This window comes from Cavia porcellus, unplaced genomic scaffold (genome assembly GCF_034190915.1).
Source record: "Cavia porcellus strain 051 isolate PalLab524CR breed Dunkin Hartley unplaced genomic scaffold, mCavPor4.1 scaffold_1, whole genome shotgun sequence".
NCBI lineage: Eukaryota > Metazoa > Chordata > Mammalia > Rodentia > Caviidae > Cavia > Cavia porcellus.
This window is the reverse complement of record NW_026947484.1, coordinates 82,411,319-82,436,342: the sequence shown is the minus strand read 5'-3', so window position 1 is coordinate 82,436,342 and position 25,024 is coordinate 82,411,319. Positions and strand designations below refer to the sequence as shown.

At 38.8% G+C, this 25,024-nt stretch overlaps 1 pseudogene; it reads right to left on the bottom strand.

Annotated features, from left to right (window-relative positions):
• Positions 1–10,739: 10,739 nt before the first annotated feature.
• LOC134470285 (Y-box-binding protein 1-like) lies at positions 10,740–17,288 on the bottom strand (annotated as a pseudogene).
• Between the last annotated feature and the right edge of the window lie 7,736 nt (positions 17,289–25,024).

Below are 25,024 nucleotides of genomic sequence, written 5' to 3'. Positions count from 1 at the left end.
GGTGAGTGAGGGAAACAGGGACTCTTCCATGGTCTAGAGGCTCCAACAGAGGACATTCTGGGACTAGGCAGACGTGCCGAAACAGGGCGCTGTAGTGACTTCAGTCACATATCCCCCCCACAAGCGGGAATGGTGAGCAGTGCCTAGCTTATGTGACACTGCTGGCTGAGACCCAGTAGGCTAGCACAACCCAGGTCCCAGCACCTGAAGGTGACCTGGAGGGGCGGGCCCAGTTTGTAACTCCCTGGTGCGCTGAGGTGGGCGGGAACACCTGGCCAGCAATTCAATCAGACTGTGGCCAACAGGGAAGGAAGCTGGGCCTCCTATATATACTTGCATATATAAGAAACAAAGAATATTGGAAGAGGGAGCAACAAGAAAGGCTGCTCGGCCCCCAACCCTGAGAAACAGGCAATAGCAGACACAGCACCAATAGATATAAAGCGCTATCTCCAGAGCCTCATAGATGAGTTCAGGAATGAAGTTATTAATGACCTGAAGCTAGACATAAGCAGAATAGTTAGAGAAATGCTAAGCACCACCCAAGAAAAAAACAGATGGTGGAATGGAAGAACAGAACAAGAGGGGAGAATTGTTTGATGGAGAAAATAGAGAAAGCATAGAATACGTGAAGCAGGTTCAAAGAGATTACCAGGAAACTAAAAACTCTATGGAAAGCTGGCATAACAGCTTGAAAGAAACTAAGGATAGATTATCTGAACTGGAGGCCAGATTTGTAATATGGGAGAATGAAATGAAAAACTTCTTAAAAATAACAAAGAAACAGCAATAATACAAAGACTAGAAGATGATAGGAGGATCTATAACTTAAGAATTAAGAACATAAAAGAAGAAGTAGGGACACAAACAAATGAATTACAAAGGCTACTTGCAGAAATAATCCAGGAGAATTTTCCTAATTTAGCAAAAGGTAAAGATACTCAGATGTATGAGGCATACAGGACCCCAGCTACCTACAACCCTAACAGAGAAACACCCAGGCATATAATAATTAAAATTCCAGAATTCCAATATAAGAACAGAATATTAAAAGCTGTCAGAGACAAGAACAGATCACTTACAAGGGAACACCCATCAGAATTACAGCAGACTTCTTGGCACAAACCATCAAATCACAAAGAGCATGGGGGGGAAATAATTCAAGCTTTGAAAGATAATAACCTCCAGCCAAGATTGATATATCCTGCACAACTATCCCCGGAAATTGATGGAAAAACAAGGTGCTTCCAGGATAAAGAGGGACTAGGGGAATATGCAACCACTAATTCAACTCTACAGAGAATACTGCAGGATATTCTAAAAAAGAAAAATACGAAGAATCCAGAAACAGTGGCAGAGAGGCCACAATGAAGCAGAAAACAAAATGAAGAAGACAAACTGACAACTAATGACAGAAAAAGAGCTCAACAGAAATGAGGCAGAGAAGATTGGATGATAGGAACAGCTATTTTGGAGAAAACGACATCATAATAGGTAATGCTGATTTGGTATCATCTTGTTTTGAAGTCTCATCAAGCTTTTGTTCTTCTGTCTCCATTGGTCTTAACATGTATCTTATTGGATGTGATAGTATAAACAAAAACTTTTATAGACAAGGAGATTATACAGAAACCATTGTTCATTTTCTGTTAGTTGGTTCTAAATACCCTGTAATACTGTCATTCTCTTGAATGGTTTTACATTGTTTTGATATATTTGATGCTACAGTATACGAAGTTATACTCAAATATTCAAGGAAAGAGACAATATGGTAACTACTTTTATGTCGAGATTATCTTGTGGTGAAATACTATTTTGCTTAAATGGTTATGTTTTGATCTGTGCTGTTTTGTTGTTATGCCCTCTTTTATATCAATTTCCATTTTATTATTTTTTTATTTTTATTCTTTTAATTAAGGGAAAAATAAATAAAAAAATAGTAGGATATATTATAGTAACCCACTTTGATATTCTATTAACTTGATTTGAAGCCCTGTATTGCTCTCACCATCTTGTTTTGACTGATGTTCCTCTATTCTGTTTTGCTTGATAGTACCAGGTTCGAAAGTTTAGGCAACAGCTGTGAAGATAGTGAGATTCATTATGACGCCCATTCTCGTTGACTTTTATCTACTTTTGAAGACCTGTAATGTCTCCAACGTTTTGGTTTTGTTGATTTCGTTCTTTACTGTTTTGTTCAATTTTATTATAACTGATGATATAGGCAACTCTATTAGAGATAGCAGGAGGCATTATGGTAACCATTGTTGATCACCTTGTATTATGTTTTTACATTATCTATTATGTCCACCCTTTTGATTTGACTGACTCTGTTCTGTTATGTCACATTTGGTTTTACTCTCCTCCAAAAAAAGTAATAAGAACTGTGGGAGCAATAAAACCCAAAATGTGTAATAGTCATTGTACAAAAGAGAGGAAAAGAAAGTGCTCTAAACGATATAACTGCATGTATATTTAAATGTATAAGATAGACGATATTACTGAGTTTTGTTGGATCATTGAACAGAACTGTTTGGTCTCACTATTTGAATGTCCACTATATAAGCTTTAATTTTGTAACTTTAACAAATATTTCTAAGATGACAACATGTAATCCATTAATTAGTGATTTCCTACTGTTTATTTTTTTTCTGAAATTCTGTATAACTTGTACCCTTTTTCTGCTTTTTTTTCCTTTTTCTCCTTAAATAAAATTTAAAAAAAAAGAAAATTAAATAACAGCCTCCTGAATAACCAGTGGATCACAGATGAAATTAAAGGAGAACTTAAACTTCCTACAATTAATAATGCCAATACAACACACTGAAACTTATGGAACACAATGAAAGCAGTCCTATGAGGGAAATTTATAGCAATGAATTCCCATATCAGAAAAACAAAGCAAGCTCAAGTAAGCGGTCTAATGTTGAACCTCAAGCCTCTAGGGAAAAACAAAACAAGTCAAGCCCAAAACTCATAAGAAGGTAATTATAAGAATTAGTGCAGAAATCAATGTAATGGAAACTAAGAAAACAATGAAAAGAATCAATGAATTGAAGAGTTGGTTCTTCAAATTCAATAAAATTGACAAACCCTGACCCTACTTTATCAAAAAAAGGAAAGAAAACACTTGAATCCATGCAATTAGGAATGAAAAATGTGAAATCACAACAGATCCTGGAGAAATCCAGAAGATCACCAACACCTACTTCAAGAACCTATATTCTAATAAGGTGGAAAACATAGAAGAAAAGGACAGATTCCTAGATACATATGAATTATCAAAGCTAAATCAAGAAGGTGTAAGAATTCTAAACACGCCAATCAGTCAATGAAATTAAAAACATAATTTAAAACCTACCAACAAAGAAAAGCAGAATTTTGAATTCTGCAAAATATGTAGAGAAGAACTAATGCCACTATTTCTCAAACTCTTTAATGAAGTTAAAAGGGAGAGAATACTCCCATATTCATTCCTGAAAGCATTACACTGATAACCATTGCCCTGATAACCAAAACCAGAGAAGGGTCCAACCAATAAAGAGAACTACATACCTATCTTCCTAATGAACATAGACACAAAATTCTCAATAAGATACTGGCAAACAGAATGCAGCAAATCATAAAGAAGACTAAACACCATGTCCAAGTAGAATTAATCCTAGGGATGCAGAGATGCTTCAATATTTACATATCAGTATCTGGAATATATAAAAAAACACTAAAAAAATCTGAAACCCCAAATTTAAAGACCCGGTTCAATCATGGGCATCTGAAATGTATAGGCACTTCTTGGATGAAGTACAAATGGCAAACAAAAATTAAAATATGTTTAACATCACTGGTCATTTGAGAACTGCAAATAAACAATAATGGGATTCTGGGTCACTCCAGAAAGAATGGCTATCATTAATAAATCAACCAATAACAAATGCTGGCATGACTGTGGAGGAAAAGGGACCCTTCTCACTCCACTGTTGATGAGAGTGTAGACTGGTGCAACCATGGTAGAAGTCAGTGTGGAGATTTCTTTAAAAATTAGGGCTGGAGGCTTCACTTGATCCAGATATTCTCCTCTTGGTACCTTTCTGAAACAAACAAACAAAAAAAAAGCATTATACCACGGCAGTATATGCACACCCATGTTTATAGCAGCACAATTTGTAATAGATAAATCTTTCAAACAGCCAAAAGGCCCATTAACCAGTGAATGGATAAAGAGGATAAATTTTTTTTATACAGTGGAGTAATACTGTACCATAAAAAGGGTAAGCTTGAGCTATTTCTAGGTAAATGGATGTACCTTGAGATTATACTGTTAAGTGCAATAAATTGGACACATTTGTCTAAATAGCACATTATTTCTCTGGGCTGAGAAATTGAAAGTATAAATAAGAACCAAAATATGTAATAGATTTAGGAAGTGGGAAGAAAATGTTCAAATAAGTAAAGGATCAAGGGCAAGGGACAAGAAAAAAAGAAATAGAAAGAAAAAAATGGGAACAAACTTTATAAAAAGGGAGGAAAAGGATTAGGAAGGGAAGGGAATGGGGAAAAAGAACAAATTATACCATGTACAAGCACATATTCCTGATGATGAGGGTCATTGTATATATATCAAAACAAGACAATAGGACATCAACAGTGGCTAGCATAAATCCCTTGTTTTCTCGAAAATAGTTGACCATACCTTTATACACTATAAATTCAAACAAAATAGTATAAAACCAATCAAAATAAAAGAATGAAAGCATTATGGGCCTCCAAAACCAGACAATTAGAAAATCAACAATAGCTACCATAATGTCTTGTTTTCTTCTACGTAGCTGTTGGTACCATCACATGTAATAAAATCAATTCTTGTAAACTCTTTAGAAATTCTGGGCATTGGGGCTGGGATTTAGCTCAGCTGCATAAACACCTGCCTTGCAAGCAGGCGGTCATGAGTTCAATCCCTGGTACTGATAAAAAACAGAAAAAGACAAAAAAAAAAAAAAAAAAGAAATTCTGGGCATGAATAAGCCTATACATGTACATCTATCCATTCTTTATTGGAAGGGGGAAAAAACAAAACAAAACAAAAGAAAAACAAGAAACAAAAGAGACAAATTAATAACAATAACAAAGAGCCCAAAACAGTAACAATACAGACTTTCAAAACAAGGTGGGAGGAACAAAATAAAGGCTGTGGTTTTGCATAGTTATCTTCAAAAGAGTTACTCAGATTACCAGATACAGATACACAATTTTTTTTTTAATCGGGGATCAAACTCATGACCACATGCTTGTAAGGCAGGTGCTTATGCTGCTGACCTAAAACCCCAGCCCCTACAAAATTGATCTAATCCTATGAATGTTAACTGTTTTGTCCCAAAAAGTAGTAGAATTCGTAGTACAATCATCTTAGCTATCTTAAGTGTATACATACAAATTTATATCTTTGTTCTTTTCCCTTTTCTCCTTTTCCCTGAGTTTTTTTCCCCTTTGAGCAGTTTCTTACTCGTTCACAATATTTATTAAAGATTTTGTATCTTATTTACTTTTCAGTTTTTTACACTAAGGAGACTATACGATATTTACACATGTGAGTTTGATTTATTTCACTTACAAGTATGGTCTCAAGTCACATCCATTTACCTATAAAAGCCTCAATGTGATCCTTCTTTATACCTGGTAAGTACTCCATTGTATAAAAATATCACATTTTTTTTTATCTATTCTTCAGCTGATGGGCATTTGGGTTGTTTCCAAGATTTAGCTATTACAAATTGTGCTGCTATAATCATAAGTATACATATATCACAGTTATATGTATACCTATGTATAGGTGTACGTATATCACAGTTATACATATTTTCAGTTTTTCTAGAAATATGCTCAGAAGCCGAATAGTTGGGTCAAATGGGACTTTCAATCCCAGCTTTGTTTTGTTTTGTTTTGTTTTGTTTTGTTTTGTTTTGTTTTGCTTTGTTTTGAGACCGGGTCTCCTTATGCAGTTTAGGCTGAAGTTGGGTCACATTGTAGCCTAGACCGGTCTCAAACTTACAATGATCCTCCTGCTTCAGTCTCCCAAGTGCTGGGATTACAGGAGTATGCCACCATGCCCGGCCCAATACTAGCTTTTTGAGGAACCTCCAGACTGATTTCCACAGTGGTTGCACCAGTCTACATTCCCACCAACAGTGCAGGAGAGTTCCTTTTTCCCCCACAGCCTCTCCAGCATTTGTTATTGGTGGTTTTCTTGATCCTGGCCTTTGTTTCTGGAGTGAGACCAAATCTTAGTGTTGTTTTAATTCGCATTTCTCTAATGACCTATGATGCTAAACATTTTTTCATGTATTTACTTCCTTTTTTTTTTTTGTACTGGGGATTGAACTCACAATTGCACACTTGCAAAGCAGGCACTTATGTCACTGAGCTAAATCCTCAGCTAATTTGCCATTTGTATTTCTTCATCTGAGAATTGTGTATTCATGTCAGATGCCCATTTCTGGATTGAGTCTTTGAATTTCAGGGGCCTGATTTCTTTTTAATTCTTTGTATGTTCTAGATAGAAGTCCTTGTCTGAGGGACAGTAGACTAGTGGTCCCCCCCCCCATTCATGGATTTTCTTTTTACTGTGTTGGAGATTTCTTTTGATGCGCAAAAACTTTAATAAGATGAGATCCCAGTTGCTGATTCTGGGAAGTATTTCCCATGCAGTTTGATTTTTGTTCATGAATTTCCTGCCTACCCTTATGTCTTCAAGATTTTTACCTACTTTGTCTTCCAGCAGATTTAGTGTTTCTGTTTTAATATTTAGATCGTTGATCCATTTTGACTTTAGTTTAGTGCATGGTGATAGACATGGGGCTAGTTTTCGCTTTCAGCATATGGAAAGCCAGTTTTTCCAGCACCACCTATTATAATACTATCTTTCTTCCAGTGAACGTGTTTAGCCTATGTTTGAATATCTTTCTTCAGTGAACATAGTGGCTTTCTTCAGTGAACATAGTGTGTAGTTGTGGTTGTATCTTCTAATCTATTCCATTGATCTTCAAGTCTGTTTTTATTCCAGTACCATGCTGATTTTATCACAGTAGCTTTGTGGTATAACTTCAAGTCAGGGATTGTCATGTCTCCTGTCTTGCCTTTGTTGCCCAGAATTGCCTTTACTATTTTAGTTCTCTTCGGGTTCCACATGAATTTTAGGCATGATTTCTCTAGATCTGTGAGGTATGCTAATGATATTTTGATTGGAATTGCATTAAATCTATATAAAAGTTTTGGGAAAATGGCCATTCTCACAATGTTTGTTCTTCCTATCCATGAACAAGGAGTATCTTTGCATTTTCTGAGATCCTCTTTGATTTCTTTTTTTAGAATATTGTAACTTTCACTGAATAGACAGATCTTTTACTTTCTTAGATTATTCCTAAGTATTTCATTTTTTTGGATGCTATTGTAAAGACGTGGTTAACTTATTTCTCTCTCAGTGAGTTTGTTGCTTGTGTACAGGAATGCTATTGATTTTTTAGTGTTGACTTAGTATCCAGCTACATTACTGAACTCGGTTATTACTTCTAGAAGTCTTTCAATGGAGATTTGGGGTCTTTTATGTACAGTATCATGTCATCTGAAAATAATGATAATTTAAGTTTCTCCTTTCCTGTCCCCTTATTCCTTTTATTTCTCTCTTTTGTCTAATTGCTCTGGCTCATGTTTCCAGCACTATATTGAATAGGAGTGGTCATAATGGACATACTTGTCTTGTTCCTTTTTTTTTTAGAGTGAAAGCTTTCAGTTTTTGACCACTTAATATGATGCTGACTGTTGATTTGTCATAGATGGCTTTTATCAGATTGAGGTAAAGCCCATCTATTCTGATTTTCCATAGGGATATGATCATTAATGAGTATTGGAGTTTACCAAAAGCTTTTTCTGCATCTATTGAAATGATCCTGATTCTTATCTTTGGCTCTATTGATATGGTGTATTACACTGATTGATTTGTGTATGTTGAACCATCTCTGCATTCCTGGGATAAATCCTACTTGGTTGAGGTGTATATTCTTCTTGACTTGCTGAATTCTGTTTGCTAGTATTTTATTGAGGATTTTTGCATAGATATTCATTAGGAAGATAGGCCTAGTTCTCTTTTTTGGTTGGGTTTTTTTCTGGTTTTGGTATTAGGGTAATACTTGCTTTCAGGATGAGCTAGGGAGAATTGCTTCCATTTCAATTTCATTGAAGAGTTTGGGGAGTGTTGGCATTAAGTCATCCTTGAGCTTCTTGTAGAATTCTACAGTGAACCCATCAAGACCTGGGCTTTTCACTAGATTGTTGAAACAGTCACGCTTTGACCTGTATTGTTATATTGTTATGTCCTGTTTTATCTCAATCTCTCCCTTATTCATTAAAAAAATTATTTAGTTATTTCTTATGTTTGTTTTAATTAAGGGGAAAAATTTTAAAAAATAGCAGGATATATAATAGTAACTCTTTTTGATTTCCTATTAACTTGTTTTGAAGTCCTGTAATACTCCCACAATCTTGTTTTGACTGATTAGACTCTGTTCCATTCTGTATGATAGTATCAAGTTTGAGGGTATAGGCAACTACTTTGAAGGCAGTAAGATTCACTAAGATGCCCATTCTGGTTTGACTATTGTCTCCTTTGGAAGTCCTGTAATGTTTACAATGCCTAAGTTTTATTGGTCTTGTTCTCTACTGTTTTGTCCAACTTTATAATATCTAATGAGATAGACAATTCTTTTTAAGGAAACAAGAGACATCGTTGATAACCATTGTTAATAACCTTGTACTCTGTTTTACATCATGTGATATGTCTATCCTTGGTTTTGACTGACAGCTTTGTTTTGTCATATTTGACTTTATTCTCTCCCCCCCAAAAAAGTAATAAGAACTAAGGAGTAATAAAATCCAAAATGTGTAAATTTTGTTGTAAAAAAGAGAGGGGGAAAAAAAAAGAGCTCTAACAGATATAACAGCAAGTGTGTTTAGGGGTGTTAAAAAGCTGACTATATTAATGTTTTTGGATCATTGAACACAGCTGTTTGCAGTCTCTCTGTTTGAATGTCCACTTTATATTCTTTGATACGGTGATTAGAGCAACTATTTCTAAGATGATAATATGTAATCTATTAACAGGTGATTTCTTACTGTTTTTTTTTTTTGTAGTTCTGTATTACGTGTACCCTTACACCGCTTTGTTTTGTTTTGTGTTTTTCTCTTTTTCCTTTAAAAAAAAAAAAGACCTGGGCTTTTCTTTGTTGGTAAGGTTCTAATTACATTTCCAATTAAGTTAACTGAAATTGGGTTATTCAGCAATTTTACATCATCTTGACACAGCTTTGGTAATTCATATATTTCTAGGAATCTGTCCATTTCTTCTGTGTTATCAAACCTGTGAGACTAGAGGTTTCCATAAGAGGTATTGATGATCTTTTGTATTTCCACAAGGTCTGTAGTGATTTCACCCTTTTAATTCCTTATTGCATTAATTTGAGTTTTTCTTTCCTTTTTTTAAATAAGGTTGGCAAGGGGCTTACAACTTTTATCTATTCTTTTAAAGAACCAACTTTTTGATTTATTAATTCTTTGTATTGTTTTCTTAGTCTCTATTGCATTAATGTCTGCACTGATCTTTATAATTTTCCTCCCTTCTTTTGTCTTTGGGCTTGACTTGCTCTTTTTTTCTCTAGATGTTTCAGGTGTAGCACAAGTTGTTTATTTGTGTTTGTTCTGTTTTCCTGATGTAGGAATTCACTGCAAAAAATTTTCCTCTGAGAACTGCTTTCATTGCATCCCACAGGTTCTAGTAAGTTGTATTTTTGTTTATTTGTAGATATTAATTTCTTCTTTAATTTCCTCTGTGACCCACTGATTGTTCAGGAGTATATTATTTAATTTCCACTTGTCTATGTAGTTTTTGCAGCTTCTTTTGTCATTAATTTCCAATTTCATGGCACTATAATCAGATATTATGCATGGGATAATTTCTATTCCTTTACATTTACTTAAGCATGTTCTATGGGCTAGTAATATATAGTCTGTTTCAGAGACTGTCTCATGTAAAGCTGAGAATAATGTACATCCTGATGATGTTGGGGGGAACATTCTGTACACATCTACTAAGTCCATTTGTTACAATTTTGATTCAGTTCTGTTATTTCTTTTTTTTTTTTTTTTTTTTTATCTTTTTTCTTTTTATCGGTACCGAGGATCGAACTCACGACTGCCTGCTTGCAAGGCAGGCACTTATGCCGCTGAGCTAAGTCCCCAGCCAGTTCTGTTATTTCTTAACTGATTTTCTGTCTAATTGATGTCTTTTTTATACTTTATTTATTACTTAAGACCTTTATTAACAGTTGCTTGCAGTTTGTTGACTTTTTTTGAAAAAATCAAGTTGTAAACTTTTATTATAAATTAAAAATGAAGTTCTTAAAAATCTCAACTTGACCAGATATGAAACAATTTAAAAACCTTTAAAAGTGTATTGAGAAAAATCAGGCTTTTTAAAAAAACACATTTGTCATTACCAAAAAAAGACATCTTTAGGTAAAAATAGTAAAAAAAAACCTCATACTGCATAGATAATGCAGATAGTTCTAGTTATGTGGTCAACAGGTAAAGAGCAAGCACTTAAGGTCTTCAGTTCTAATCTTTTGTTCATTTCTTATTGCTGGACTTTCCTATTTGTTTCTTCTTGCTGGATGATTAACCGGATGATGGTAGAGATATTAAGCTGGCATTTACCCAGCCCCGCCCTGCTCAGCCTCCGGAGCAGACGAATTCTCAGCTAGTGGATCAACTGCTTTTGTCTCTGCCATCTTGTGGTTTAGCGTTTTCTGGGCATCTGCCTCGGTAATTGAAGTTCAACGGTGCCCACGCTGAGGTGGCTGCTGACCTTGGGTCTCATCTCCTTGATTTTCCTTGTCTTCTTCATTGCCGTCCTCTCTAGGTTGTCTTTGGCAAGGAGGGCCCCTGCGGAATCGTGGTGTATAGCCTCGATACATATTTTGTCTCACTTGTCTCCCTTGTTCTCCTGCACCCTGGTTGTCAGCACCCACCATCACTCTCCTTGCACAGGAGGGTTGGAATACTGTGGTGCACGCCCATAGGGTCTCCGCATGTAGTAAGATGGGAACCTTTGCCTGCGTAGGGCCGCATTGCTGGGACTGGCCTTTGGGAGTGTTCTTTGATCCCTCATTCTTTGCCCCACTCTCAACAATCTGGTAATTCTGCTGGTAATTGCGTGGAGGACCCGTACCACGTGGAGAGCATCTGTAATGGTTCCGGTCTGCTGCATAGTACTGTCTTGAACTGGAACTCCAGCGGGGCCTGTAACATTTGCTGCCTCTGCACCCTTTTCTCCTTCAACAACATCAGACTCCACAGTGTCTCCATCTCCTACACTGGGAAGGCACTTCCTGGGGTTTTTCTTCTTTATGGCAGTCTGGTATACAAATACATCTCCTTGGTGTCATTCCTGTTGATGAAACCACATCCGTACCGTACACTGAACCATTTTACTGTTCCCAAAACCTTCGTTGTGATGACCTTTTTGTCCCCGCCGGCAGGTGGCGCTGATCTGAGGCCACCCTGGCCGCAGGGCTTGGTGTCAGCAGCGCTGAGGGCGGGGGCCGTGCAGGTGTGGCGGTTTCTGGGTCTCGGCCTCGCTGCTTATGGTTGGTGCTTATGGTTGCAGCTTATGGATGGTGACTGGGGCTGGTTGTGGCAGCTGCCTCCTTCAGGGATGTGATGGTAACTAGGCCAGCGTGGCAGTGGGGCTGCTCAGGGCTCTCTGTGGTCTGCTCTCCACTCTCACTGCTGCTACCAATCGAACTCTGATCTGTCTTTTTGTGTCAATGGGGTGTTAAGGTCCTCCACTGTGTTGTTTGATTTTTCATTTCCATTATTTATTTTATATAGGTAGGTGCTTCCATATTTGGTGCATGTATATTTAAGTTTGTCATCTCTTCCTCTTGAAGTTTTACCCTAACCAATATGTAGTGACCTTCTTTTTTTTTTTTTTTTTTTGTCTTTTTCCTTTTTATCAGTACCTGGGATCGAACTCACGACTGCCTGCTTTACAAGGCAGGTGCTTATGCCGCTGAGCTAAATCCCCAGCCCCTGTAGTGACCTTCTTTATCTCTTTTGATCATTGTTAGTTTGAAGTTTACATTGGCTGCAAACAGAATTGCTTTTGGAGGGGGGGAGTTCTGTTGCATGAAGTATTGTTTTCCATCCTTTGACTTTCAGTCTATGAATTTCCCTTTTGGGTTAGATGAGTTTCCTGTGTACAGGATATGTTTGGATGTTGTTTCTTGATCCATTGTGTCAGTCTGTTTCTTTTATTTGGTGAATTGAGGCCATTTACATAAATGGTTATGATTCATCTATAGTGGCATATTTTTGTTATGTTATTTTTCTGCTGTTGGTTGTTTACCTTTTCTCTCTGTTTAACTGTTTGCCTTGCTTGGTGGTTTTTTTTTTTTTTCTTATTGGTGTTCTTCAAGTCATAGTTATTTTTATATCTAGAATATCTTTCAGTATTCTTTGCAGGGTTGGTTTTGTGGGCATGAAGTTCTTCAGCTCTTCTTTGTCATGAAAGTATCTTTTTCTCCGTCAGTTTTGAAGGACAGTTTTGCAGGGTACATCAGTCTGGGTTGGAAATAATTTTCCTTTAAGACAAAATATTTTACTCCATGTTCTGGTCATGACTGTATTGTAAAGTCTGCTGTGATTCTGATGGGCATTCCTTTATAGATGATTTGTTGCTTTTCTCTAACAGCTTTTAATATTCTGTTCTTATGTTGAATTGCTGGGATATTGATTATTATATGTCTGGGTGTAGATTTATTTTGGTTATGGTTAATCAGAGTTCTATACACTTCACTTATCTGCATGTCAGTTTCCCTTCCCATGTCTGGGAATTTTTGGCTATTACTTCTATAAATAGTCTCTCTCTTTTTTTTTTTTTTTTTTATCAGTATCAGGGCTTGAACTCATGACTGCCTGCTTGCAAGGCAGGCACTTATGCCGCTGAGCTAAATCCCCAGCCCCTATAAATAGTCTCTTTATATCATTTGTGTTGTCACCTTCTTTTTCATTTGCACCCATCAATCTTCTGTTGTTTTTCTTTGCATCATCTTGCAACTGTGGAATTGTTATTTCCTGATGCCTTGTAATTTTTTAAGGATTTTTTTCTTTTCACTAGCTGCAATCTTGTCTTTGATGTCTGAAAGTCTGTCTTCACATTCATTGATGCGGTTTTGTCAGTTTTTGATGAAATTTTTTATTCCCTGGATATCTATTGAATCTGTTTCATGCATTCTTATTCTTTCTTATATTGTTTATTCAAGGTTCCCATTTTTTTGCAGTGCTCCTTTTTTCTTTTAACTATGTCTTCTCTAGATGTGCTCAGCATTTCTTTCATTGCATTTATCATTTCTTCTTTTACCTGGGAGATTATTTCTGATCTAAGTCCCTTTACAGCTTCATGGAGCTGTTTCTTTACTTCATTTCAGAAGTTTTAGGTACATGGCTTTCACTTTCTTCTATGTCCATGTTTCCTAGGTTTGTTTAGTGTGGGATGGAGGTTTGAGATTGCAGTTTGTTCTTTTGTTTGTCCTTTTCTTGTGTTTCCCTGGGGCTGCCGAATGCAAAGTCTCAGTTTTTTCCTGGGTTGAGGATGACTGTCTGTACTGCAGGGAGTTTCCCCAGTTGAGTGGGGATTGTTAGGCAGGACTTACCATGTCCCTAGTGGTACTCAAAGGCTCCCCAAATGGGGGAGTATGCTGGACAGACCTTCAACACACCCCACATGGTACATCAAAGCTCTCTGGCTACTTAAGGTTGATGGACAAGATCCTACTAGGTATTCTGAGTGGTATACCAAGGCTGAATGGCTAGATAGAGTATTCTGTGCAGGCCTTTAGCTCATACCACACAGCACACCAAGCTCCCTGGCTGTTTAGGGATGCTAAGTGGAGACCTACCAGGTTCCAAGCGAGGTACCAAGACTACACAACTAGGTAGAGTTCACTATGCCAACCTTCAGCTCACACCACTCAGAGCAGGAGACTCCCCTGCTACTTAGGGTCGCTGGGCAGGGCTCAACCAGGACCTGAGCTCCGTACCAAAGGTCCTCATCTATGTTGCTTTTATAAACAATTGAGATACTTTATTTTTATACTCTGAGGTATTTCAAAGGTAATTTATCTGCATAACTGGCTTCAAAAGGATCAGAGCTATTCTCCAACTGAGATTCATTATCAGAACTAAATGAATTAGTTATCCATCTGGCCAAAAAATAGTTAAATTTAATTATGATTTATATTTAAAGGTAATTCTATTTCAGAAATATAATATAATCTGGATCATAGTTTAGGCTATTTCCTAGTTGGCCTATTTTCATAGCCTAGCCCATAAGACAATTCAAATATAATAGCTATTTCAAACAGTGTTTTATAGCTTTGAAAGTGATCCCATTTTTTAAAAACTGCTGTATTTGATGTGCACAAGAACTGAAAGAGGCTAGCAGTGCTGGTATAGATATAACTGTCATTTTTCTGATGATGAAACTTGAGACTCAATTATACTCTTTTAAGGCGCTGTATCTTGTAAACATTACATAGCTAATAAATAGTGGAGATGAGCCTGAAATCTAGGCCTCCTGACATCTGCCCAGTTCCTCTAAGAGTTCAGAACAATAGTTCCAGTGCCGGACCATGGCTCTATGAGAGGTTGAGAAAACTCATTAATCTCATGGTGATACAGCTGGTCTATAAAATGAAAGTAGTAGAACCTACTTCACTGAGTAACAACTTCACTGAGGATAATGGGTGTTGATACCTGCAGTGCAATCATAACAATACTTGGAAAATTATAAATCCTGGGATAATCCATGTGTAGTGGTGCACATCTGTAATCACAGCACACAGGAAGCTGAGGATGATAAATCTGAGGCTAGTCTGTGCTATGTATTAAGACCCTAACTCAAAAGAATTACAAACTCCTTGTAGATGTTAGCAATTTATGACCTCATTTTAACTTCTACTGAGACAGAAATCTTATGTTGTACATTATTTGTGCAACCAATTTAACCCACTAGGGCACATTTCAGAAGTTTTATGGATATGGGAAGAGTAGAGCGTGACCTTTGATAGTAATGTGTCACCTTGACTGGATTAAGGAATACCCAGGAGATTACTAAAGCAGACTTCTGGGCATGTCTAAGTGGGTCATGAAGGCATGGCCTTGGGTTCTATATATGATTCCTCACCCCTTCCTCTCTGGCACTGTTCCCCTGTTCTGCTTCCTCTATAGTTATGGAATTGCTTGGCCACCTCCTTCAACCATGTTGTTTCTGCCTTGAAGCCATCCAATCTCCTGCAGCCCAAAGCCAAATTATATCTCTTTTTTTTTTTTTTTAGAGACAGGGTCTCACTATATTGCCCAGGCTGGAGTGCAGTGGCTATTCACAGACGCGATCCCACTACTGATCAGCACCGGAGTTTTGACCCACTCCGTTTCCGACCTGGGCCGGTTCACCCCTCTTTAGGCAACCTGGTGGTCCCCCGCTCCCGGGAGGTCACCATATTGATGCCGAACTTAGTGTGGACACCCGATCGGCATAGTGCACCGCAGCCCAGAACTCCTGGACTCAAGCGATCCTCCCACCTCAGCCTCCCGAGTAGCTGGGACTACAGGCGCGCACCACCATGCCCGGCTATATCTCTTCTTTAAGTTATGAACTTTACATAAAGTTGTGAATATTGGGTATTGTGTCTCAAAAGCAAGAAAACTAATAGATCAAACTATAGTTTTTACTTCCAATATTCTCCCTATACTTGATTTAAATACATTTCCATGATGTTTTTTCAACAAAGGAAACTTGACAAAACTGAGCTAATAAGCATATTTGCCTGGGGTTGGAGACTACAAAGTTATTAGATTATGAAAAAAAGCTAAAAACAAGAGCAAGGAGCAAGGTGGGGTGGGGCATGCCTGTAGTCCCAGCACTCAGGAGGCTGAGGCAGGAGGATTATTGCAAGATTGAGACAGCCTTGACTACAAAGTGAGCCCAAGGCCAGCAGACTGCATAGTGAGACCCTGTCTCCAAAAGAAAAATTTTTTTAAAAATCCAAAAGTATGAAACATTGGAAAAAAACACACCAAAGAGTAACATTAAAAAACAAAACAAAACAATTAGTCATAGCCCAAATCCATCGATAGGTACACAGAATGACCTAATATTCTTAGCATGAAAGATGATGTTAGGTCAAAACCCTAGGAAGATTCAACTGCAACACTGCAAATTATGTAAAGAAGCCTTTTGCGTTGAACTCAGCTGTCCCTTTCTGCCAATACAGAAGCTTCTGAGCACCCTGAATGGGCAAAGCTTAACACCCAGCTCAGAGAAGCTGGCATTGGCAGGTCACCTGTTCTAGTTATGCCAATTCAGATTAAAGGACTTCAGTTCCTGTTTCCCATCAGGGCCTTGTCCAGAGCACCCCAGCTACAGGCTCCACCTGCACAGGGGAGTGTGGGAAAGGGTACTGTAAAAATCAGTGCAGTTCAGGTTTAGAGGCCGGTAGAAACTCTGTGTTTCCTTTTAAGGGAGACAACCAGAAGAGAGCAAGAGGGGAATCCACTCTGCAGCTGGCCCACAGCGGCTCTCATGTCTCTACGAGGCTGGACGCAAGAGGCCGGGGTGAGCATGGACTCAGAAGGTTGGGTCACACCAACTACCCTCCATTCACAGACTTTCCCCACCGGGGAAGGGTAAGGACATCCCAGGTTCTGAGGGACTGGACAATGGCTTAGCCAAAGCCCAGAGGCTGAAGTTAGAACCTTCCAGGCCACAGAAGTTCACATGCCTCCAAGCATCAGGGCTGCTGCTCAGCACAACTGTCCGGGATACCCTGAGGGGCTCCTGGCTCTCACAGGACTAATACTGTAAATGACAGCCACCCGGCAGATGGTGCTCCTTATTGTCTGTACCCAACTGGTGACCCACTTATTGTTCAGCCACTGGGGCAAAGGGTATGGGATGAAGCACAGAGAAGGGCCTCGAGGCCCTTTTGAACACTTTTTCCACGCTGGGTTCTGCAGGAGCTGGCAGTGAGGGAAAGCAAGGCCCAAGAGGCAGTCTCTGCCAGTGTGCCCCACTGGGTGAGAACTGTCAGTCTGGTGGAGTGAGCTGCTGGCTAACCTTCAACCACCTCCTGTCCAACACTTTGTCTCGAAGTACTTCCTGCCACTATGATCTTACCCACCATGGTTGGCTGGTCAGTTTGCAGCACCTCCTTAACTCATAGCTCACCTACGAGGGCCTAAATCCTTTCTTACCTTCCCTTCAAACCTGTAAAAGTACTTAGGTCCTTGAAGCTGAGTGGAAAAGCTGAACTCAAAATCAAATTTGGAATATTTATAGTAGATTCTAACGTATTTCATGAAAGCATGCAATTAAGTGTGGTGTGGTGTGCGTGATCAGTCATGTCTTGATATCCTCCTATGCAACAAAGTCTGAATATGTACCATTGGTTTTGTTTTGTTTTGTCTTTTTCATTTTTACCGGTACCGGGGATCGAACTCACGACTGCCTGCTTGCAAGGCGGGCACTTATGCCGCTGAGTTAAATCCCCAGCCCCCACCATTGGTTTTTGACAACTGCACAGTGATAGATATGATTGGGAAGAGTCATCAACTCTTGGACTTTTTAACCCTACAGTCCAAGAAGAAGATATTCACAGATCCCCAGTGAATTTTTAAATTGTCTTATGTCCTCATTTGAAAATGTGAGAGGAAGAATAAGTTGCTGAGATGATTCACCATTTTAAAACTCCTGTCTCAGGTGCATGTTTGATCTAAGAAGTGTGACCCTTGTGCTATTATTATTGAGAAACTTGCCAGGAACAAACACATGCTCCTCACCCTAGGTTGCTGACACGACAGTCTGTGATCTGAAGGCTGTTGAATATTTGGAATGTTCTGGATTCATGTAGAAAAGGCAACGGGTGTATTTGATGAAGCACTACCAGCTACCCTGAAGCCTCCAGAATTAAAAAAGAGTTACAGGAATACACACGTGATCCCAAAACTGTGGGAAGCTGAGACAGAGAACACAAGTTTACACCTAGTCTGAGCAACTTAGTGATTTAGCATACTTCATCTAAAAAATAAAAGCATTTATTAATGTTGAACACTCCTTCCATGATGGAGCACAGAGAAGGGCCTCAAGACCCTTTTGAACATTTTTTTCATGCTGGGTTCTTCAGGAGCTGGCAGTTAAGGAAACAAGGCCCAGAAGGCAGTCTCTGCCAGTTTAGAGGTCACCTAAATTTGAAAATGAGTCCCAGCCTGTGTTCACTGGTGTGGTGAACCCTTTCCTCCAGTTTACAGATTTCTGCTGCTTTAAGGAAAGAACTGTCCACTGCTTCAGTGAACCCCATGCTCACCTCCTCTGCACTGCCCTGTACTTCCCAAAAGGGGGACTTGGTGTCTGGACAACCGCTGTAGCCTCTGAAGTGCCTGTGTTAAATTTGTGTGCTAAAAAGTGAATTCAGCTGATATGAGTTTGGGCCGAACTTAAAACGAAAAAAGCTAATGAATGAAAAAAGCAGAGCCAATTCAATGTACACTGTGAAAATTTACAATTTAAATGACAAGTTGCTTTCTTGTAGTATGTATGCTTATTAAATGTTAAAATGCCTTTAATGTCCAAAGTTTTCACTCTTGATAAGCTGAAAGTTTCAGTCTCAATGACTTGTAGTAGATGCTTGCCAGCAGGTGTGACTAATAAATCCTATGGCACCACAAGGCCTTTTAACCAAGTAAACTCTGGGGGTGCTAGGTAGATTTACTACTCTGAAGCCCTCCAGCAGTCAAAGAACCAATGCCTATCACAGAGGGAAGCTATGTTTCTTAGGAAGCTCTCATGACTTATCAGGCTTGTAACTCCTGCCAAAAACTGAGCTGCTTGTCTGTAGTAAAAGAGGCCACACCACTGTGGCCCTTGAAACTGATCTGTATTGTATTTTACTTGATAAACAGTTCACACACTCAAGTAGCTGTAACTGACACTGGTGAATATATTGTGGGAACAGATGTGTGTGAGTAGCACCCTTTATTGTGAGGAATATTCTCAGAGGGGAAGGCCACAATTAAAACTGTGATGGGAGGTGAGTCCACCTGGTCCTAGCAAAGCCATATAGGATGCCATGGAAAAGAGTAGACCACTGTGCTGATAAAGAAGGTTAAAAGGAAGGAAGTGCTTAAGGAAACTATCCAGTGGGTTATACAGCCTGCTGTGGCTTTTGGGCCAGTTAGTTCTAGTGAATCTTTTGAGTTAGAAGTGTCAGTGACAAGCTGGGCATGGTGGCTCACGTCTGTAAGCCCGGCACTCAGGAGGCTGAGGCAGGAGGATCATTGTAAGTTCGAGACCAGCCTAGGCTACAAAGTGAGCTCAAGGCCAACCTGAACTGCATAGAGAGACCCTGTCTCAAAAAGACAAAAAAAACAACAACAAAAAAGAAGTATCAGTGACTGACACTTAGGCAGACTAGAATGCCATAGTGTTTTGGAACAGCATCTGCCTGACACTCCTGCCTGATACACTCCATTTGAGAAGCAATCATTGGCTTGCATTGGCTGGTGGTGGACACTGAGAAGCGAATTAAGAAAGAGCAAGTGTTGTATTCAGACATGTCTCTTCTCAGTTGGCTCAAAACGAAAAATCAGTGAGTGATGCTCAGCAAGCATGCATCATTAGATGGAAATGATATATCCAAGAGAGAAGCAAACTGGATATATTAATTTCCTACTGCCACTGTAATGTATTGTCTCAAACTTCGTGACTTAAAATAATGCAAGGTTATTGTTTTACAGTTCTAAAATCCAGAAGTTCTCCAGTAGGTTTCATTAGAAGGAACTCAATGCTTTGACTTGCTGTGCTTCCTCTAGTTATTGCAAGTATGCATCTGTTTCTATGCTTTTTCCAGTTTCTAGAACTTCTCCTCATTGCTTAGTTCATGACACCTTTCTCACATCACTCTGAGTTGCTTCTGTCATCACATCTCCTGCTTCCTCTTCGGTAATCAAACCTCGCTTTGTCTCTTTAATGATACTCGTGATTATTTTGGGGTCCACTTGGATAATCTCCCCATTTCAATATCCTTAATGATATTTGCAGAATCTCCTTTATCATATAAAATAATATTCATAGGTTCTAGGGATTAGGGCCTAGAAATCTGTGTGAGCTATTATTCAAGCCCCCTCCCTAGGAATTAATGGACTCTCATAGCTATGTAGCTACCATCCAGATGTGCTATCTCAAATGAGAGTCTATCATGAGATTCCTGAGGATACTTGGTTCATGGGTACGTTAGCTCAATTAAAGGCCAAAGAAGTTGTACAGAAAAAGTTAACATAGCAGGTCTGCACCTGCTTTCCCTTGGATAGCCCTGCTTATATTTGTCATTGTACTGTGTCTGAGAATTAGGATTAGGGACCATTCTTCACCAGTCTGAGAACTGATAGGAGTGGCTCATTGTGTCTAAAACATGTGTAGTTTATGCTGAACATTTGCTTTGCTTTTGGAAGTCTGGAATTTTTGTATGTTTTAAGGAAAATGTACTGTCTTGATCAGACTGCAGTAAAAGCTTGGACACTGATTCCATAATGAGCCTTCGTGGAAGACAATATTTCACATGTGTTGCCACATCTTGTTGATGGGGCAATTTAACACACCCTCTGTATTCCCACCAGAAGAAGACTTTTGAAACCTTTTGCCTGGTTTCCTCCGGATTTGTGCCATGTGTCTTTTCCCTTTGCTGATTTTGTGTTGTGTTCTCTCACTGTAATACATCTTAGCTGTGGGTAAAACTGTGTAGTCCTCCTAGTAAATCAGCCAACTTGGACACATGTGGAATTTGTTAGCTGAACAGTGACTCATTAAAGGACAAAAATGGGAAAATAAGAATAAATGGTAGGGGATGACAAATCTTTGTGCTAGGCTGTAATATATTGTCACAAACTTAGTGGCTTAAACTAATGCAAAGTTACTGTTTTACAGTTCTATGAAATCATCCATGTTATCAAACATCAGTCTTCTGTGAAAGGTAAAAGCCACCTGTGGAATTCAAAAACAATAGATTCAACTCAGGAGAGTATTCTTGCTAGATCTGTGATAGGTAAGGTGAGGAGGGAAAATTGTCCCCTTGTGATGTCTATGAATTTTTATTTATTCTTTTATCCAGGTGGAAGGAGAAAGGGCCCCCAGTTCCTAAAGGTAAATTTGGATGGGCCAAAAATTTAGACATTTGTATTGCTTTCCTTTAGGTCTGAGAAAAGAATATTAAATCAGTTTCCCGGAGCTGAAACATAGCAAATGGTGTGTGTGTGTGTGTGTGTGTTTATGGGAGTGTGTGTGTAGCAGTCATTTGTTTTTATGCATCTATGGCCAACTGCTGCAGTAGCCTTGAGAGACCTTTCTGCATTCTAGCTGTGATTCATCCCTGGTAGCTGCAGTGTTAGTCCTGTAAATATCAAGTTCACTGCAAAAGGGTTGTGCATTTCTACTTAAAGAGGGGAGATTTTTTTAAATGACTTTGTGTTTTATGGCTGTTACATCTGGATATAGGTTAAAAACAGATGTATAATGTTATAGTTTGTAATTTTGTAAGTGCTAGAAAGACCATCCAAATTAAGGAAAGTTGCAAAGAAAATTGTTATTGGGATGCATAAATAATTGTTTTTTGCCACTGGTGGGCAGGTTGAAGTTCAAAGTTTTTGAGTCTTACAAACAAAATGAATCTTCATAATTGATTTTTTTCTCTCTATTGTTGCCTATTTGAGCCACTGAGAAAAAAGAAATATGAAAACAGAGGGACTCTCCGCATCAAAAGTTGCTAATGAGCTCTTGTAAATCAGATGTCTGAGCAATAAAAGAGGAAGATATTCTAGGCAGGTGTTCATATTTTTGAGTCAGCCAGTTTGAACTCTAGAACTGGCAAGATTAAATGGGATCTAATAAAACTTTTGCTTCTCATTCAGAACACAGCTGTCTGATCCCATAGCATCACGGCTCTGTTGCTATGAGGAAACGTCCCCAGCTTTTTGCAATCTGATTCTCCTTCCCTGGACCAACTCTAGACTGTATCCTGACACTTTCTGGGATGGGCTTTTCCAGCCTAAATACCAGTGTGTCAAACCAAATCTGACCAAGTGGCTCTGTTCAAAAACTGAAACTCAGACTCAGACCTTTGCAGGTTAGGATACCCCTGTGTGAGCTAAATTATGAAACTTTATAGAAACTGACTGGATTGCTTAAATGGGCCAAATGCCTACAGAAAAAAAGCTCCTTTTCAAAGGAACCACCTGAAGTTGAGCTGCTCATTGGCTTCATATTTCTGATACAGAAACTCCTTACTTACCTGAAAAAGATGCAAATTGATGGAGTGCCCATTGTAGGAAGTTTGGCTCTGTACAGTTTGCACCAGTGAACTGATACCCCTATTCTAGTTCCTGCCCTTATGGTACACTCATATAAGTTATGGTGGTACACGCATATAATCTTAGCACTTGGGAGGCTGAGGCAGGAAGATTACCATGAACCATGAGTTCAAGGCCAGCCTCAGCTACATAGCAAATCCAAGGTCAGCCTGAACTGCTGGGAAGGCAGTGATAGTAAAAGGGATCAATGTCTGTTATTTAGCTGTACCAACTCCCCATGATGTTATCATCACATTCAGCAAATATGTACTAATAAGCATGAAACAAAGAAAATACCACTCTCTTAAAGGCCCCTAGAGTGCCTACATACAAAGCGATTTTTCTCATGGTTCTAAAAATTATCCATGATGACATTTAAAGTTTTCATTGAATCTTTTAGGGCAAGTTTGTTACAAAACTATTAAAAATGTAAGCATTACCTCTGAAAGGCTACAACCATTAGGGGATAGAGAGATTAATTAGTTCAATGTAAAATTATACTTCTCAAATATAAAAATACATAAAATGGTAAGGTGTTAAATTATATTTTTAAACATCTTAACTCTTAGGGACACAATATAAACAAACTAGAAAAAGGATAATATATAGAGGAGAGCATATAAGAAAGCTCAGGAGGACAATATTATTTATGGGAATTAATTACTGATTATAATTTTATATAAAAAGGCTTTAAGAAAGTTAATTAGACTGCCTTTCACGTATGAGTAACATGTGTTGGTCATTTTCCTTTCCCCAATTCTGAGGATGTATCCAGGGCTTCACATATGTTAGGCAAGTATTCTGTCACGGAGACATTTTCCCCAGCTCTTTATGTTTGAGACAGAGTGTCACTAAGGGACCCATTCTGGACTCAAATTTGTGAGGAGCTGGGATTAAAACCTTGCACCACCATACCTGGTGTGTTGATCATCTTACGGGTCTAAGATGATAAAATAAGCAGGAGAACATATTCATGACGGCATAAGATGTATAATCTTCTGATTATACATTTCAAAAGGAATCTCAGAGGAGTGAAATTCAATTCTGTAAAATGTGGCAGTAAAGGAAAATCTATAAATGTGTACCTAAATCCCTGCAGATTTCCATATTGCGGAATTAATTGTAAAGTTTCCTGGTTATGTTTATAATGTTATAGCTGAAGTCATACAACAAAGAGTAGTAGTGGAAAGAAGCATGGTTTCCTCCACTGATTTCTCAGAGGGCTGCAGAGAAAAGGCATGATTTTAAAGAGAAGAAATTGACAAGAACTTGCGAAGGGAGTCTATTCTGTATTTATTTAGATATCTTTGGAACATGAAGCTCTGAATGATCTGAGTATCTCAGTTGAATTCAGATATATTCACTAAATAGTTTTTGGAAACCCTACAAATCAAGAGCTGTGAGCAATCTGACAATGAGAGGCAAAGATCAAGGCACTTTTTTTTTTTTTTTGTCTTTTTCCTTTTTATCTGTACTGGGGATCGAACTCACAACTGCCTGCTTGCAAGGCAGGCGCTTATGCTGCTGAGCTAAATCCCCAGCCTCAATCAAGGCACTTTTAATTAAAAAGAAAAGTGATCAGTGGGAATAGTCAAAAAGACACTGAATTTAAATCTCCCTTGCCAGCTTTGCCAATTGCTAGAGATAGGTTCTTCACCTGCAAAATGATGGGTAGCATTAAAACACTGTATTTTCTTCCATCTCTAAAACTTTTATCTCTTTCTTGCTTCTCTTAGAAAGTTTTGGTGCAAATTAATTAAGGTAAACCTGTGTAGTAGCATCAAGAAAAAATCAATACTTAGAAATGAACCTAAGCAAGGAAGTAAAAGACCTCTACAAGGGAAATTACATCACTCTGAAAAGGGAGATTGAAGAGAAAATAGAATGAGCAGATGCCAGAGTGGTAAGCAGCAGAGAAAGTCTCTCTGAGTGTTAGAGTCCAGACACTGGAATATAGCAGCATGAGGAAGAGAAGAAGGAGGGAAGGGTCCCCTGGACGCAGGAAGGATCTGAAGCTCAGACTGAAGCCCATGGAAAGAGTGGAGACAGAAGGAGGTACCCAGTGGTGTCTTCTCCCTAAGATGGGACTCACTGCATAAGAGGAGCAGTTCAAACCTGCAGACACACAGTGACAGCTGGTGACCCCAGAAGCCTCCACAGAGAGGCACAGCAGTGCAGGAGAACAATGGTCATGAAGGACTGCATTGGCTGGCAGTGAGTGCTGAAGGCCCAATCCTCCCATGGGAGAGAGTGATTGGCTAGGCACCATCTTGGAGAGGAGCTGGCTAAGCTCAGAACTCAACGCTTCTGCCAGCTCAATCCAGGTTGCACCCACCTGGGCTCAGACCCACAGAAGGTGCTTGAATGACTGCAGGCCGAAAGAATGTGGTCTTGGCATGAAGTTGTAGGCTCACTGAGATTATCCTCTACCATGCTAAAAAGCTACTGCTGGTTTGCTGGGATAGATCAGCACTGGCTGGGACTCTGTCTCCATATGTCATCTACCAGTGACAGCAGAGACAAA